The following is an 18,169-nucleotide window of genomic DNA, read 5'->3' as shown; positions in this document are numbered from 1 at the left end:
TAAGTGGCAGTTTATAAAGATAAAAACTACCGTAAAAATCTTTCAGAAAATACAGTACTACCTGTTTTTTAATAGGTAGAGAGATTTACATTTGTCTTTTAAAATTTATTTTAAAATATGTTAATTTTAGGCTTAAATAGATCATAGTTGCCTCCTATTAACTTTAAAGGGATTGAATTATATTTGTGGTTAAATCATTTTTTGTTGGCTTCCTTGTTCATTTACACTCCTATGCGTGGTGCTAATATACTGTGACTGTAAAACTGCATGTTTGTACATATTACTTACAAAGACTTTTAAAAAATAACTTTTTGGCCTACATTTAATACATACATCCTCAAAGTTGGGCTTTGTTTAACTTAACAGATGGTAGAGAGATTTAGTATGGCCAAGTACCTTTGTTTGTGATTGCTTATCCAGAGCATTTAATTATTGATCCTCTCTCTGTCCCTACTCTTGTTTTCGATGACTTCTTTTCCTGTAGAGTTAACTTAGAAGATTCTTGATGTAAGTGGCTGGGTTTGTCACAAGTCACTGAGGACTTGGGAAGGGCCACCTCACTCCCTGGGCGCTCTAGGGAACTGATTAAGGTGGACTCGCTGAGGGAAAGCCGCATCCATTTGTGCCAGTTGGGGAGGGAAGAGCCACAGTGACCGTAGCTGGATGTACTGGTTTGAGGGAAGGTTAGGGAGTCATCGGAAGGGATCCTGCTGAGCCCCCAGCCCCGCCGTTTTCCCCTCCCGGTGAAGCAGAGGCAGGGCAATGGTCTTAGTACAGTCAAGTGGTCAGCAGGTGGCCAATGGGGATTTTTGCTGAAGAGTGACCAGCTGTGATCTGTGATTTTTCCCGAGGCTGCAGTTTCCTACGTTGAGGCCCTCTGAGGCATTTATCACGTGGGGAGCAGCACCATTTTAGTTTGGCATCAAGGTGGTATGGATTTGAGGTTGATTGGAAATTTTGCTTCATATTTCTTCTTCATTTTTCAGGGGAAGAAAAAACCCAAGCAATTGTCACTAGGACATTTGTGCTTTACTTTTGTGTTCTGTTCTCACCAGACCCTGGAAAATGTTTTCTTCGTATAAATTAAGGCTCCCTCTCAGAGGAGTTATTTGAATGTGAACTGAGACGGCCTTTTGGTTTCTGTTTCCATCTAAGTCATGTATGTTTTTTGTTTGTTTTTTTAACATTCCTAGTACTATGAAGGGAAAAAAAAAGGATTTGGAACCAGCAAGATGATGAAGAGGCCACTGTGGGAGCTGAACTTGAAAGAAGGTGCTTTCGGGAGGAGGGAGGCCTGGATGTGGTTTGGGGGCTGAGGTTCGTTTTCGTTTCAGTGATCGTTTTAGAGACAATAGTGAATCAGAACTGTATCAGGCAGGCAGGTTTCAATGTGCATTTCCAAACAGAGATGTCTCTCCTAGATACACAGGGCCAGGCCAACACAGACGGTCTGTTTGTTCTGCTTCTCATTTTACCCTTGCCGAACGAAGGAATCCTGCTGACCGGTGCCAGCATCGGTTTAGGCTGAAACACATAATTGTATTGGGTAATAGAGGAATTTAAAAATTCCTTTTTTTTTTTTTCCCCCCCTGTGGCTCTCTTTCACAAAGCAGGCTAGTGGTGAAATACTTTTGCAAGCGTTCCCATTCATCTCTGACTGAAGCAAGATGCATAGTGGCTTGTGGTTTCCTAATTACTGAAGCCCTAATTTCTTTGGCAAGTCTGTCCTCTGTCTGTAGATTTCCTTTTGGCAGCAAAAATATTTGCTCACATGACAAGATGAGCACGGGCACCTTCGGTCGAGCCAGCGTTTGTGTGCTGAGATTCACCTGGGACGGGTGATCTTTTGTATCCAGGGCACCGGATCAGCTGTCCTCGGTCAGTGGGCTGAGACGTGGAGTTTGACCATGTGCTTGTTTCTTGGCTCACTTGAAACGAACCTGAGACCGACAGCTCCCATTCCACCACAGAAATGACCGTACCATAGTGTCCTTGTTCAGAAAGAAGGCAAAGAATGTAAACATGCTTGCGCCCCTGAGCACTTTGTCTTAGGGGAGTTCTCTCCAGAACCTTGCTGCCCGAAGCCTGGTTCACAGCTGTGCAGTCTCGGCCCCACCCAGCCCCGTGGGATCAGAACTGGCTTTTGAACAAGATGTCATATTATTTGGATGCACAGTAGAGTTTGAGAAGCTCTGCTCTGGAACGTCTTGAGGCTCTGAAGACAACCTGTGCTGTACTGCTATTGCAGATAGAGTTGTTAGTGGTTCATCACTCATTTCTGCACTTTACACAACAGCAAAATCCCTCTGAAATACAAAGGAATAAAGGGTTATTGTGTGCATAGGTAGGGAAAAAAATCTGAATTAGTTCTGTGTTTTTCTTTAATAATAACAATTTGGGGATAGTTTTATGTTCTCTTTGGCAAGTTTAGCAACGTGGGCAAAGCTCTGGCATTTGGCTCTTATTTAGAACTCTGAGTGCTTTTTGCTTTCTTCTCATTTTAATAGGACATTGAAGAAAGTATGGGTTGCTATTTGGTGTGTGAAAGGAAAACAGAAGCATATTCAGTGTAGAAATTAGAAAGCTCACATGCAGAGAGACAAAATAATATCTACTCCTAAATCTATCTTTTTTTTTTTTAACAGTGATGTTTTGAATCATATTCTCTGTTCCTTACCTGACTTTAGGATAAGAAGAAGGTAATTTATTTTGCTGGTCACATTATGAAACTTAAAATTTTTTGATTAAGAAAAAACCAAAGTATCAATACAGTCTTATTTTAATAGTTATCAAAGACATGTTCTAAGAGTATGTTTTAAAAAACAAAAGACTTTTTATTTTATTGTGAAAATCAGTTTTGGTTGTGTGCCTAATTCTTATTAGTTCAAATGTTTATTTCATCGTTTATTTATTGGGCATATGCCATGGGATAACGCTGCGAGGCATGGCCCTCTCTCTTCTAGGACTTAGAAGTCTTCATTACAGTTTCTTAATAAAAAAAGATCAATACCATTTTATTAGTAAGAGCATTTTTTTTAGGTTGCAGTAATAGGAACATACATATAAATAAATTACCTCAATTCATTTTGAGTGATTTCTCTGCCCCTAGTATTTATCTTTCACACTTTGCCTTGAAACTGTGAGTTGTAAGTTGTAACACAACTATATGTTGTGTTATGGGGGAAGCAGTTTTTAAGGTACTGAACCATATATTTGATTTTCTAAGCCCTCTGGCAGAAAGTAGTAGCAACTGAGAAGATTTAAAGAAAAAACACTCTACCATCTATTTAGCTTTTTCTTAACATTTAGCAACAACTTGTAAGTATCTTACCTTCCTTGAATCTTAAAAAAAAAGTAATCCTAATACTCACTTCTAATAAATGCCAAAAAACTTTAAATTTTCTTTTGTGATTGGTTTATTCTTTATAGCTCCTTGATTTTGTAAGCAGGTTGGTCTGTTGTATGTGGTTTCACGTACCTCAGTTTCAACTCACATCTGTAAAATCTTCACAGAAACACCTTCCAGCAGAAACAAGGACCCTCACCCTCCGCTATGGGAGAGAGCAGTTGGATGGAGCTGTCGCTGAGGAGGAAACTGGCATCAGGGCTCTTCCTCACACTTCATTTTTCTTAAGGATATGGTTTTCCCAAGTGCTCCATTAATAGCAACTCCTGTGCACATGGTGCCTGAATCTGAAAAATTTAAAGCAATTATGTTCTTCTTATCTTCTGCTTGGGACACACTAGTCTTCTCCTGTCGCTCAGATGCAATTAGGCTGAAACGCTAAGTTGTCATCTGTTGGTGGTAAGGAAGTGAAATGCTTCCTTTTACGTGAGAGATGTCCAGAATCAATTTGGGGCGTTTGGTCACAAGGTTTGGCCACAAAAGATATATACCCAGAGGGTAATTACCTTTCAAGTCAGTCTATGAATCTACTTAATTTTTGGAAACTGTCCAAGTTTTTGATCTCTCAATTGTCAAAAGTAAGAGAAAAAAAAACATTGTGCTTTTTGTACTTTCTCATCTCCTTTTGTGTTTTGTCTGTTAAGTATAATTATTAAGAAATAGTAGAGATAAACCTGGTTATATATAAACTTTTAATGGGTGATAACATATCCCTATGATTTGAATCATCTGCATTATATCATGTTGGGCACATAAAGCCTCATTTAAAGAAGTTTGTTTCTTTGTCAGCATTTATGGAGCACTTCTGCCAGTATCGTGGGAGGATCAGAGAATGAGCATCTCTTGAGGAAGAGCCTCACCTCTGGTTTGGGAAAGTATTTAAAAAATGAAGTATGGTTACATACATTATGAGTTGAAAAAAATTAAAGGAATGTTATGAAAATCGATTAAAGTAATCAGTCTCTTTAAGGTTTACTATGAGGTCGAGCCACATGAAATAGGTAAAAAACTGTAGGTAAACTGTTGAATACATTTCATACGGTTCAACCTATTACAGTGCTCTTTGGAATTGCCTGGTTTGGTCAAAGCTAAACTTTAAAAAGAATTAAAAAAAAATTTTTTTTTTGCATCTCCTCAATAAGAGGCTTTTCTTGAACTTGCCTTTAGCCAGATAAAATGCATCTCAGGGTTGGGTATGGCCAGAAGTTCAAGTCCTTAGTGATAAATAGTTTGAAAAATTCAGTTTTTACCCTCTTCATTCATGTAATTACATGTTAATGCATGCATTTATTGATATGCTATTTGTCTAATACTATAAACTTAGAATTAGTTGAAAGAACAAGTTGTAAGTGGCATGGATGTTGAGTGGCCTAAGTTTAGGTGGAAAAATCTTTTACTGAATTTGAGTTGGAAAAGAGTTGGTACATACTTGTGGTCCTTGACTTTCTTTCCTATTTTATGTGCCAAAATCAGAATTATAGATCCTAACCACTTCCTAGTATCTTAATTTAATTTTGAGTATAAGAGTGCTTTTCAAGCCTTGTTTTTGTGTGTTAGTTAATGAAAATCATTAACAGAAATCTGAACAGAACAGAAAATTTATTTAATATGCCATTTTGATATTGAATAGAATTTCTGAAATAGAAGTAAAAGATTTCCCAAATAGGATCATTGTATGTATTCACAACCATTTCCCTTTTAAGTCCAGAAACATGTGGACTGGGCCAGCATCTCAAGAGGAAAGACTAAATATCCTGTATGTTTTAATTTCCACTTTTGTGCCTAAAATCTACCATGAAATATCAAATCTTTTTATTTGAATTTTTAGTAAATGTGATTATGACTTGGATTTGTATGTATCATTGGGAAGAACAGAGAACACTTACATATGAGAACATAAAAGCAGCCTTAATAAATACTTTTCTTACCTTTTATACAGAAGTATTATATGGACGAGGCAGAAGTCAAGCTGTAGAAAGCCTCTGTCATCACATGCATCCCCAGTGCACTCTCCTCCCCTCAGACCTCAGGGTTTGGCGCATCTTTGCAGAAATATATTGATGCATATACCAGTACGCAGCCTTTAAAATTTGCATAAATGTTATATTCTACATAGAAATCTGCCCCTTGCTGGACTAAACATTCTTGTTCATATACACGTATAAAACTGGGTAAAAAGTATGATGTTGATATCTCGTTTTGATTTATATTTATTTCATTTTGAGTAGGGGTCAATATCTTTGCATAGGTATTTATTATCTATTTATGTTTTCTGTTAACTACCTGTTCATAGCTATGTCTTTTTTCCTACTGAACTATTTGTTTTTCTTCTTAGACACGCTTTTTCTATATGTGGACTTTAGCTCTTTGTAGCATGAAGATAATTTTTCCCCTCCATTTTCTCATTTGCTTTTTAACTATTTGGTATTTTTTGGCCCTAAAGAAATTTTTAATTTTTCTGTAGTCAGTCATCAGTCTTTTCCTTTATGATCTGGATATTGTGTCCTGCTTAACATGTTCCTTGCTCTAGGGTTATAAATACATTTATCCATTCTAGTATTTTTATGATTTCGTTTTTAAGCTTTGTTGTGCCTGAAATATAGTTCAGTGTTAAGGACTGGGGTAGGGCTGTAGCTTTATTTTTTTCCTAAAATACTATTTCCCAGCATCATTTGTTTAATAATCCATCTTTTCTCCATTGGTTGAAATATGCTACCTATATCTTATACTACATTCTTGTATGCATTTGGGACTGAATCTAGGTTTTGATTGCATCATTGACGACTGTCACCTTTATTATGTTTTCATAATACATAATTTTCATGACTAACAGGAGTCTAGCCCTCCTACTAATCTTTTTCAGGATTTCCAGGTTATTCTTGCATGTTTATTTGACTCTAGCATATAATTTTGCCACTTTATGTCCCAAACCCTATAATCTGGCATTGAATCAAATTTAAGGTTAATTGGGGTGCAGTGTATATCTTTGTAATGTTGAATCTTCTAATCCAAGAACAAAGATTGTCCTTGAATATTTTAAAATACCTCTATTTATACATCTTCGAAGAGTTTAAAGTTTTCTATATATGATTCCTGTTAATATCTTGTTAACTCCATTTTTAGGTATTCAAATTTTCTTGCTAGTATAAGTAGGATATTTTCCTCCAGTATAACTTTATTGTTTATAAATTGGAAGATTCTTGATTTTGAATAATTTTGTAACCAGCTAATTTAATAGATTCTTGTTTTTTAGGTATACAATTGCATCATCTGCAAAATGATAATTTTTAAGTTCTTTCTCATCTAATTGCAGTCACTAGTAGCAGGAAGAAATTCTTATTCTTTTAAATACTTTCCAAATTGACCAATAAAATACTTGGAGTGAATTTAGTTTGCTTATTAATAGCCTTTTAAGGAAGGTACTCTTGAATTTAGTTTTCTGTTTAATAAAGGAAATTTAAATACTATTTATAAAGAAATAAAGCCAAATTATAAGGAGATAAAAATATGGACTTAGGTATTTGTTTACAACATTAATATTTTCATATTAGAGAAATGTCTGTGTTTCTGACGTAGACCTGTCAGCTTGTGTATGGCCTATAAGTTTGGTGGACTTTCTACCAGAAGATTCAAACTTTAATTTGGAAACCAGCACAGATGAGCAAATGCCAGTTTAGATCAGTGTTTCTGAAAACTGTTGGTAAGATAACATGAAATATTTTAAGGAGTACATTTTAAATTAATAATCAGATAATTATTTTATCTTAGGAAAAAAGTATTTACTCCATTTGTAACGTGTGTTTTCATGGTTGACATTTGCTTAGAATGAGGTTAAAGACAAAGCAAAATGATCTAGAGAAAAAGTAAAATAGTACATAAATGTCAAAAAGCTCTTAAAGGGTGAGAGAGGTTGAAATTTGGAAAATTGAATTTTAGATTAATAATATTGTACATACCTTTTTAGAGATCAAGAGCAGTTTTCTATGCATTTTGTTGGTAGCAATGCTTAATAAATAATAATAATAAAGGTAATAATACTGAATATTATTGTGAGCCAGAGATTACACTAAGAGCTTTTATACGTTATCATATACTGATTATAAGAATTCATCTTCTTAGTTTTATATAGTCTCAAGGAAATGATGCAGCTTACTTGCACAAGATTATATAGCTAGCAAATGGCTGTCTTACACATTTGTTGTAAACTTTACTGAATTCACTCTGACTCATTCATATTTATATGACAATTATTTTTGAAAATTATACTTCCCTTTGGGGTATCTTCAATTTTAATTTAAGAATCTTCATTTACTCTTAAAAATAAGATTAAATATTTTTAAGCGAATTTACCTTGTAGACAAAAAACATAAAAATACATTTTGTGGTACATCCTAGTATATCACTAATAATTCAGGCATCTCTAAGGGGAAATTTGCCAGTGTAAAAGCAGTTCAATCATTTATATTCAAAATTGCTAAATATTCAAACTAGTTGGAAACTGTGAACTTTAACTGTGGTCTGTATAATTTTTTGTGGAATGGAAAGAGGTAACTTATATTTGGTATCACATAACAAAAAGTATTGATACACTTCGAAATATTAGCTAACCATAATACTTTTAAATTTATTGAGTGATTAGAAGTCAATATATGGCCAGTATCAAAGTTTGCAGAAACATCCAGTCTGTTGAATGTTATTTTGTTTTAATTATTGTGCATTATTAATCTGAAACAATTGCTTCTTATAGGTAGAAATAATTTCAGAGATTATTTTAGAGTTCAAGTTCTAATTTACAGATGAGAAAACTAAAGCCAAAAGTAGTGATTTTCCCACAGGACCACATAATAAATGACAAAGCCGGTTGGATGTTGGAATCCATGCCCTAGAATTCCAGGGAGATAGTTTTGTGTTAGTGGGAGAAGCAGGCTTTAGAGCCAGACGGGTCCCACTCAGTGAGGTCAGGAATTTATTTCACCTCTGTAGGAAGTTTTGATTTTGTTGTCATTGTAGTCAGTTCCTAATACTGTTAACCTCTATACATCTATCTCTAAAAGAAAATCATTGACAAGTGTTGATTCTTCCCCAGTAATATGTCCTAGGTGGAATGAGCATTTTCTAGCAGAAATAATAAAGTACAAACTGTAACCAAGAATCCTGTATCATGGCAGTATTAACCTTGAGACTGTGTTGTTATTGATGAAAAATAAATTTCAGGGCCAACCAACATAGCAAACTGACATGGAGGGTCTTCTAAGTATTTTTTCTTGTTTCCAGGATATATAAGGTACTTTTAAGACACTTAAAGGAGGAAAAAAAGAAAAAGAAAACTCCTAAACCGAAGAGCCTGGGGCTCAGTGAATGCACACAGCTTGGGTTGGGATGTGCTTGAGCTCAGTCTGCCCACAGCTTGTAAAGTCAGTTAAATATAGCCACAGTTGGGTTCTGTGGAACAGCAAATAGGAAAAGAAGGGAAAGCTGGAGGCGTGTTGGTGAAAAACACTTCAAAGTAATTTATTTTGATGCTTCTTAAAGGCTTCTTTGTCAAGGCACTTTTAAATAGTAGTTCTGTTTCCTTGAATCCACGCAAGACCATAAAACAGACTGGATTCAGGGGAACTGGCGTGGGAATGTTTTCAGCTCTGGAGCTGCTTGTGTTGGGACAGCTGCTCTACTCTGCTCTGCACATTTTTTATTTTTTTTAATGGACCTGCATTCAAGTGCCTGAAAAGCCAATCTGTGATACACACCTTGTATAATCCTTACGTGCACGTTCATCGAATATGCCTGTTTGTCAGCGTTTTATGTTGTCCACCTGTTACGTTTCCAAAGAGAAGGAAACACATACATGACCCCGTATCGGTAGCAGTCTGGTTAATGAATCAGAAGGTAACCCATCTTGTTGTCCTTACATCCCTTTTAATGGCGTCCACTGAACTGATTGTCTCTTCAGACCCGACCACTGGCTCTTCAATGATCTTTCCCAATTAATAAAAAAATCATTGTCTGCCTTTTCCCTGTTAGTTAATTACTCTAAGATAAAACCTGTAACCTCCTTAAGCTGTGTCAGGCAACCTTGGGCAAGCAAAAAAACAGTTTCTGTTTTTTTCAGTCTTTCTGTATTTTTTATTGTCAAGGTCTTGGTTTCCTCCCTGGTGGATTTAATTGACCTCTGAGGCCCTCTCCAAGTCTAATTTGTGATTGATAACTGTTTCAATGGTGCTTTGGGAGCCCAGCAAGCCAGCAGTACCTTTGGGTTGCATCTGCGGGCTTCCAGTAGAATCCACAGGAGCAGTTTCTTCTATTCTCTGCTTCCTGGTTTCCACGCCTCTGCCTCGGGCTTTTCATGAGGCCCCGCCCCCTCGACTCCACCGATTTCACAGAACTGATAGGACACAGCACAGGGTGACAGCAGGTCTCTGAGAATCCCTGCTCTCCACTGCCAATGCTTTAGATGTGGGCAGGCGCCCAGGCTGGTGTTTATGCTCGGCTGTCCAGTTTATGACTCCCAAGTGCGTGTTGAGTCCCTGAATAGATCTATTAACTGGAGGTTTTCACACTATGCATCAGAACTGACCACACTCGGCTGAGTCACACCAGCATTTAATTTATTTTGGATCAGCCCCTTTAGCAGGGAACTTAAGGTTTTACTGCCCTAAAAATGCTTTTGAAATGTTATTTACCCTGTTGCTCACTCAGCGTCTGACAAAAATGTGAAAGTGATTCCAGGAATAGTAAAAATGTGTTTCAAAACACTGGACTGAAACAGGGGGCTTAGTTCTAGGGTGTGGGTGCCCCACTTTGAGAATGTCTAATACGCCACCTTTAGAGAGGCTTTTACACAGGAGTCTTTTAAATAGGGATACTCCTAACATATTTTAAATGTGAGTCAATATATAAATATTTTGTTAAGACATCTTGTCAGCAACATCTATTTCGTTATGCATAAAATCTAACTACTTTTAGTTTCTAAGCTGCTGAATTATCTAGTATGTTCAGGGGAATTTCTCTGAAGCATTTTTCTAGGCTTGGAGACATCTTTATATTTTTTTGAGAATCTTAGAGAAAGTCCTGATTTGTAGCATGATCTGCTTTGCAAGCATCTCATTAAGAACTGAATCTCTGTGAACAGTGCGAGACTGTTGCTATTCTCCATGGTGGGTGGTGGCGGCACGCATAGATGTGGCCAGGGCTGGGCTACGTTGGTAAACGTGGGACACCAGAGCGAGGACCCAGAATGATGCAGAGGTTTCCAGTGTCCTAATGCCAGATGAGAGATACTTCATTCCAGGGCTTCAGAGTTATAGCAATCTGAGTCTAGGTCTTCCCTCCCCCTTTGGAATATTATCAAAATATCCTACGCTCTTGGAGTAAGTTGCTGGAAAGTTTAGGTTCAGAATCTCATGCATGCATCTCAGCTAACAGCCCATGTCACACAGCACTGAAATGAAGGGCTTTGAACGTGTGTGTGAGGTTGGTTTTCAAGTCTCAGCAGAGTCTGCTGGGCCAGAAGTTAAGGATTTCTGTCTCGATTATCCTCACGATTTGTTTCAGAGCATCACTTTCGCAATTTGCCCAACTTGTAACTCTTTTTAGGTTTCATCGAAACTGAATAGTTTTCTGAATGTTTTATTTTTCTTTTCGCTCCAAAATACTGTCTTTGACTAACATCAAAAGAATGTAGGCATTCTAAATTTAAGAATGAACTGGATAAGCGTCAGTCAAAATGGAACCCTATTTGCTTTTGCCTTTTGGTCCTGCATCTTTGGTTCCCTTGTAGGAACCTACTGTCTAGTTGAAGAAGCAAGAAAAACAAATTGGACATCCACATTATAAAGACAGTTTTTTCTCCTCTTGCGGGGGGTGGTTAAAAAGCAGGTTTGAGTGCACAAGAATGCCAGAGCGAGAGAAGAAGTTACTTACAGTCGAATACCTGAAGGAGCCATGAAGCCTGGCTTTTTCTGATACTGTCATAGAATCCTAGCTCTTTAAGAGCTACAAGGACTATTAGAGATTATATAATTTAATTAAATTCCAGTCTTATATAACCATAGGTTGCCTGCTGGATGTGTCCATTTGAATATTTTGTTATTGCCTGAAACTCAAAATGCCTAAAACAAAATCATCTTTTCCCACCAAACCACCCCAGCCAATATGTACTGTTCTCTCAGTCAACTTGACTCTTCCTTTCTTCTGCCCTGTAACTGCTGACTTTGCCCATCTTTTACATGTTCATTATCACCACCCTCATTTGGGAACTCACGCTCCCCCCACCTTTTCTGGACTCTCTAGGGAGTTTGCTGCTTTGTCTCCCTCCTTTTCTGCTCCTCTGGCTTCCGGTCGGTCCTGCTCACCACTGCAGACGCTGAAGCACTGCTTTTCCACAGCTGTAAAATTTACTGATTTAACAATTTTATGCAATGTACAGACCATGACTGGGTCTTGGATTAGAAAATAAGCAGTTATTAAAACACTTTGAGGGAAGTTGGGAAACTTAAAAATTGACTATATTAATGGTACTGAGGTCACAGGAGAATTTCCAGATCCTGAGAAACTGCCTGCCCAGGAAGCGTCATTAAGGGTGAAGTATCATCATGTCTGCAGCTTACTTGCACATGGTTCTCCAGCCAACGACAATAACAACAACAGCAAAAGTGAGTGCAGGTGTGTGTAAACACGAGAGACGAGGCAAACGTGAAAGACTCTTAACCGGTGAATCTAGGTGAAAGATTAATGGTGTTTCATCAACTATCACGTAGATCTAAAACTTTTCAGGATTAAAAGTTGGGGGAATATCTTAGTGATTGCTGCAGGGACTAAAGGCCAGTTTCAGGTCAGGTGACAGCACCTGTGGATTGGCGGTGACCACCGAGAGCTTTGTGGAGAGAGGTTGTGTGCCCAGAGGGCACCTCCGGGTGGCGGGAGGCGGCACGGCGATGTGTGCGCAGATGCTGGCGCCTCCGGCCTAGTCACTGGGGACCCGTCTTCCTTGCCCGTGGACAGCCTGGGCACCCTGGGCTCACCTGCACTGTTTCCTCCTGTAGCTGTGCCCGAGGTTCGTAAGTGGCTGAGCCTTCACATGCTCTGTTTCCTCCTTGGTCACCATCCTGTCTGGGCTCCTTTCTGCCCTCCCCAGGTCTGCATCCAGTGGCCAAGGACTTGAATTATTCTTGGAATAGAACTCTCAACTCCTTGGTCCTGGTCTTTCTTTTTTACCTCTCTGCAAACTCCCAACCCTAAATCAGTCTTGGAGTATTCTTTTTTTTTCTTTTTCTTCTTCTTTTTTTTAACCTGTGCTTGTGCCGAAATGAAAAAAATAACCCCAATACATGTATGGTCCCCTTTTTACTCCTAGTTTCCAGTCTCTTTTGGGTTCTCAGTGGCCACCTTATGTGATGGACCTCCTTCCACTTTGCTGACGGTAAATATTCTAAGTCAGCCTCTTTCCTCAAGCTCCCCAGCCAGTCTTGAGCTTCTGGTCCTGAGCAAATAATCTTGCGTTTCAGTTCTTGAAACATACCCCCTCCTCTCTTCCCACTGCCAAGTTGTCTCCATCTACACCCGTCCTTCTCCCGGCTTTGGGGAGACCTGGTCCGTCCTGCTCAGACCAGGCCTTTTCCCTTTCTCTTGAGCCCGTTCCCTTCCTGGTCGCGGCAGCTACTCTTCCTTTCTGTCTGTCCATCCACCTCTCTCCTCGGCTCCCCTCCCCAGCCTGTTGACATGCTCTAATCCCTTCCACTTCAAGGAATAATTTTCACCATTTATTAAGGGCCTGTTTCATGCCATGCACTTTATTTTTATTTAGAAAATATTTGATATATGAACATTAATATGTAATATCTATGTAATTTATGGAGCATAATGATAAAATGAAAACTTGGATTAAGCTACCCCCAACTTAAAAAAATTGTAGAATCATGGCGAAAGCTCTCTGAGTGTCCTACCTGCCGAAGTCCAGAGGTGACCGGCATCGTGACATTTGCGTGTTCTCTTGCTTTTCTGTATAGTGTCATCATACACGAGTGGTTACTAAACACTATGCTGTGTAGTTTTTTGTGTTTTTTAGTTTATAAAAACTATATCGTAGTGTGCATTGTGTCTGCACCTAACCGACTGTGAGATAAAAGATTACAAAACATCTGATTTTTTTCCAGTTTTATTGAGATATAATTGACACACGGCACTGTGTAAGTTTAAGGTGTGCGGCAGAATGGCTTGACTCACGTATGTTGTGAAATGATTGCCACGGTAAGTTTAGTGAACATCCATCATTTCATATACATACAAAAAAATTTTTTTTCCTTTGTGGTAAGAACTCTTAGGTTCTGTTCTCTTTAACAACTATCCTATATATCAAGAGCAGTGTTTACTACAGTCACCATGCTGTGCCTCACATCCCTAGGATTTGTCTTATAACTGGAAGTTTGTAGCTTTTGACCCCTTTTCTCCAGGCCCCCTCCCCCTCCCCCTCTGCCTCTGGTGACCCACAATCCACAAGTCTGATCTCTTTTTCTGGGTTTTTTTTTAGATTCCACATATAAGTGAGATCACACAGTATCTGTCTCTGTCTGACTTATCTCACTCAGCATAATGCCCTCCAAGTCCATCCATGTTGTTGAAAACGGCAGGATCTCCTACTTTTTTATAGCTGAGTAATATCCCATTGTGTGTGTATACCACCGCTTGTTTGTCCATCATCCGTCAGCAGACACAGGTTGTTTCCATGTTGCGGCTGTTGGAAATAGCGCTGCGCTGAGCAGTCAGGACATCTGATTCTGAAACTGTGTGCCTCTGTAGCCGGGACCTGACCTCACCGCCTCAGGACTCTGTGTCTCACCCTTAAAACTGGGGTAACAATCGACCCCACCTGTAGGGCTGTTCACGAGGCTAATGCTCAGAGAATACTTCTACCAGCTCTGCCCGCGGTAAATATCTCCCGTTATCTTTCGTACATGTATTGACTGACACAGCTGTCATCAAAGGCAAGGCTTGTCTCTGACACGCTCCATCTGGAACATCGACAGATATTTGTCATACGAATGGCTGAGTGAAAACACACCCACGGCAGGGCACATTGGACTCAGAATAAGGAATGTGCGCATTGAAATGTTCATTTTTATTTGGTTAGGCTGTTGGGAATGGAGCTGATAGTTAATTGAGAGCTTTGACTTCTTCACGAGAAAGTTGAGGTTTCACCAGACGGGCTGGTGGTTTGTAAAGTGTGGACTGAAGAGCCCCTGGTTGCCTGGAGGTGCCTCACGTTTGGCTTAGGGGCCGGCGATGGGGCTGTGACACTGATGCCGGGGGAAGCCGAGTGCGTGGAGGGACCCTCCCTTTTCCATGTCTCCTGTGGCTCCCCTGCCTTGGAACCGGAGCCATCTGCTTAAGTTTCCCTGAGCTTGGTGGCAGGAGTAGCCCAGCCGTTTCCGCCCTGTGCTGGGCGTTTGGTGGCGGGGCTGCTTGAGGCTCAGTGAGGCAGGCGAGGGGGCGGCGCTGTCGGGACAGGCAGGCAGTGGGGGGCTGAGAGCCCTTTGGGTGTTGTGTGTTAGGGCAGGGAGGCCAGACGGCCTGTCAGACGGCTTTGATGCATATGGTGTGGACAGGGCATTGTGTGTCTGCTGGTGAATAGGACCTGGGAGATGAGGAACCCGCGGACATGGAGTTTTACTTTACTGAGCAAATGTGAGTAGCGCTCGGAGTGCCCGACAGACAGCGTGCTGGGTCCCAGAGCCTCCGCGTCATGGTCCCATCCTCCCGGGTCCTGCCGTCCAGTGGGCGGCCCGCGAGCCATCCACACTGCCACACGGGGTAGGTGACAGCAGCTGCGAAGGAAAGAGCTGTGTGCTGACGGGGCAGGGCTCTGACTCAGCCGGGATGGAGAGAGCTGGGAAGGACTTTGTGAAGAAATGGTGGACGCGTGGGGACCGGGGTGTCAGGAGGGTCAGGGAGGAGGGGCCCTCGGGGAGGGAGGAGCTCTGGGCCAGAGCAGGTCTGCGGGGCCCGAAGGTGGGGCCCCGAGGGCAGGAATGGCAGGCTCGGGCCTCTGCTTCCCGACGCCGACTCCAGGTGCAGGTGCGGGTGCGGGTGCAGGCGGAGGTACAGGCGGAGGTACAGGCGGAGGTGGGGTTTGGGTGCAGAGAACCGGAGCTCTCCCTGCTGAACCCCCAGCCCTGCCTGGCTCTTCCTTGGCCGCGCCTCATTCTCGAGTCCTGTGTTAGTGTCCTGGGGCTGCCGTAACACAGCATCACAGACCAGGGGGCTTAAAGAACAGGATTTATTTTCTCCCGGCTCCGGAAGCCCGGGATCGAGGTGTCTGCAGGGTCGGCTCCTTCTCCAGCCTCAAGGGAGCATCCGTTCCGGTCTCTCCCCTCCGTGTGGCGCGCTGGCAGCATCTGGTACCTTTGGCTTCTGTAAGCATTGCTTCAGTCTCTGCCTCCATCTTCACATGCCGTCTCCCCATGTGTGTCTGCGTCCAAATGTCCCCTCTTTGTCAGGACACTGGGCGTGTCAGAATAGGGTCCGCCTTATTCTAGCGTGACCTCAGCTTAACGGATTTCATCCATAATGACCCTATTTCCAAATAAGGTCACAGTCTGAGGGCCTGGGAGTTAGGACTTCAATATATGAAGTTTCAGGGGGACACCATTTAACCCATAACAGGTCCTATGTTTAGCCTGATGTTGTTTTTAGAAAATAGCCCCTTCAAATGTGTATATGAACTTTCTCTCCCCTTTGTTTAAGGCCTAGAGACAAAATTGAAACTGGCTTGTAGAAAACGTGCTGTAAAAATTACATAATGAGGTCTCTGCTCAAGCGCCATAATTCACCTGCGCCCTATAAGAAAATACACGCGCCCATTATTGGGCACTGACCTGTCAGACGGTTGCTGCCAGGTGGGTACTGTCAGCCTGAAACCAGTGGGACCCGCATTTATGCTCTAGGAGGGCGGGGAGAGCGGGAGAGGGAGACGAGACGGAGACGGAGACGGAGACAGGGACGCAACCAGAGCTAAACCCAGACTTCCTGGCCTGTAATTAGCATTTGCAGAAGGTGCCCAGCGGACACGTGGAGACCGTGGTGCCCGGTGTGTGGCCGCCGGGCCCTGAGTGTAGCTGCCGGCAGGCTCTGGTCAGGTGGCCAGTGCATGGAGAGCGGCTCTCAGCCTACCTGCGCGTCCTTCCTTTCCGTCCTGTGGTTTCCCAAGCCTGGGGTCCTGTTGTCAGTTCAAAGGAACAGTGTTTATAAGTGGTGTTAGTTTTTTCCTCCTCCCTCTTTTCCTGCCTTTTCTGGATTCATTTTCAGCTGTGGGTCACGTCAACAGTTTTACGAAGGCGAATTCATGGGTGGGTTCCCACCCGTGGACACGTGAACTGGCACCCATTCTAGTGGGTTAGTGCCTGTGCTGCACAGCTTGTTAAATACTTTGAATTTTACCCCTCGTTGAGCGCAGTAGTTTTCATTCACTGGTTACTGCAGCTGTGCATGTGGCTATGACAGACAGGCCTGTGACCAGGTCGGGCGCGGGGTCTTAGAGTTGGAGGAAGCTGGTGGGTTTGTGGGCCCACTTCCTCCCCAGTGTGGGTCTTCTCCTCCCGCGAGGTCGTCCGTCCCCGAGGGAGTCTCTGAGTGGCCCGGGCTTCTTCCTGCAGGGACCCTGGGGGACATTCTGTGGGCCTGGCTCCACCCCCTGGCGTATTTCATTGCTGGCTTTTATGGAATCCTTCAGAGTGCGTTTTTTTGTTTTATTTTAGTCCTTCAGTTACTTGCAGGCACTGCTATTTTGTTCCCCGTTGCATATTTTCTTGAGAAGAATGCTTCTTTCCTTCTTTCATGCCGTTTCTCATTTGTCACCCTCCAAAGCCACTTCAGCTTGTCAGTGTCCCTCAGGAGACTCAAATCACTTCCTGGAGGCGGTGGTCTTATCAGGGAGGCTGCAGTGCAGGCTGCTGTGTTGTCACATGTTGCGTTTTCCAGAGCAATATTTTCTGCCATGGTGACGTCACCGGGATCCAGGTTTATGTCGTCCTAGGTCTCCTCACCCAAGTGGTTAACTTCTTGCAGCCTTTCTCAGAAACCTTCTGTGTTGTTTGTTTGAATACAGTTCAGACTTCTCTGCCTGAATTACATGCCTTCCAGGATGTGCCTTGGGTCGGGATTTCCAGGCTTTGCTAGGGACCCACGAGGGCTGCCCGGTGTTCACAGGTGCTCTGTCACCGCCAGCCCTCCCGCTCCAAGGGCCTGGGCATTCTGTCATTAGATACACTGGGTAACCCTGCTTCCTAGATGCTCCGTGCTCATGTATGAGGTACGTTTGCATCCTGAATTTTCTGAGTGGTCCTTTAGTAACCGTATGGGTTTCCTCAGGCTGCTGTAACCAAGTGTCACAAACTGGGGACTTAGAAGACAGGTACATCCTCTCACAGTTGCGAAGGCCAAGTGTGGGATCGCGGCACTCCCATTGGAGGCTGGGGGAGAGTCGATTCCGGCTCTTCCAGCCTCCCGTGGCCACCAGCATCCCTTGGCTTGTGACCCCACCACTACAGTCTCTGTTTCCGTGGCCATGTGGTCTCCTCCTGCTCTACCTGCCTGAGATGCCTCCGTGCCTCCCTCTTACAAGGACACCTGTGGTTGGATTCAGGGCCCACCCGGATAATCCAGGATGGTCTCTCCAGCTCAAGATCCTTAAGTGAATCACATCTGCAGAACTGATTTCTGGTGGGAGATGACATTCCTGTGTCTTTGGGGGCCATTCTCTGGCCTGCACGG

General features: G+C 42.1%; 1 protein-coding gene across 4 annotated transcripts in view; it reads left to right on the top strand.

Annotated features, from left to right (window-relative positions):
* Positions 1 to 18,169, top strand: part of GMDS (GDP-mannose 4,6-dehydratase) — a 484,495-nt gene that overhangs the window by 62,362 nt on the left and 403,964 nt on the right. The gene's annotated exons all lie outside the window — the stretch shown is intronic.

This window comes from Balaenoptera physalus (genome assembly GCF_965194825.1).
Source record: "Balaenoptera physalus genome assembly, chromosome: 11".
Lineage (NCBI taxonomy): Eukaryota > Metazoa > Chordata > Mammalia > Artiodactyla > Balaenopteridae > Balaenoptera > Balaenoptera physalus.
The sequence above is the reverse complement of the archived record's forward strand: the minus strand, read 5'-3'. Positions and strand labels throughout refer to the sequence as shown.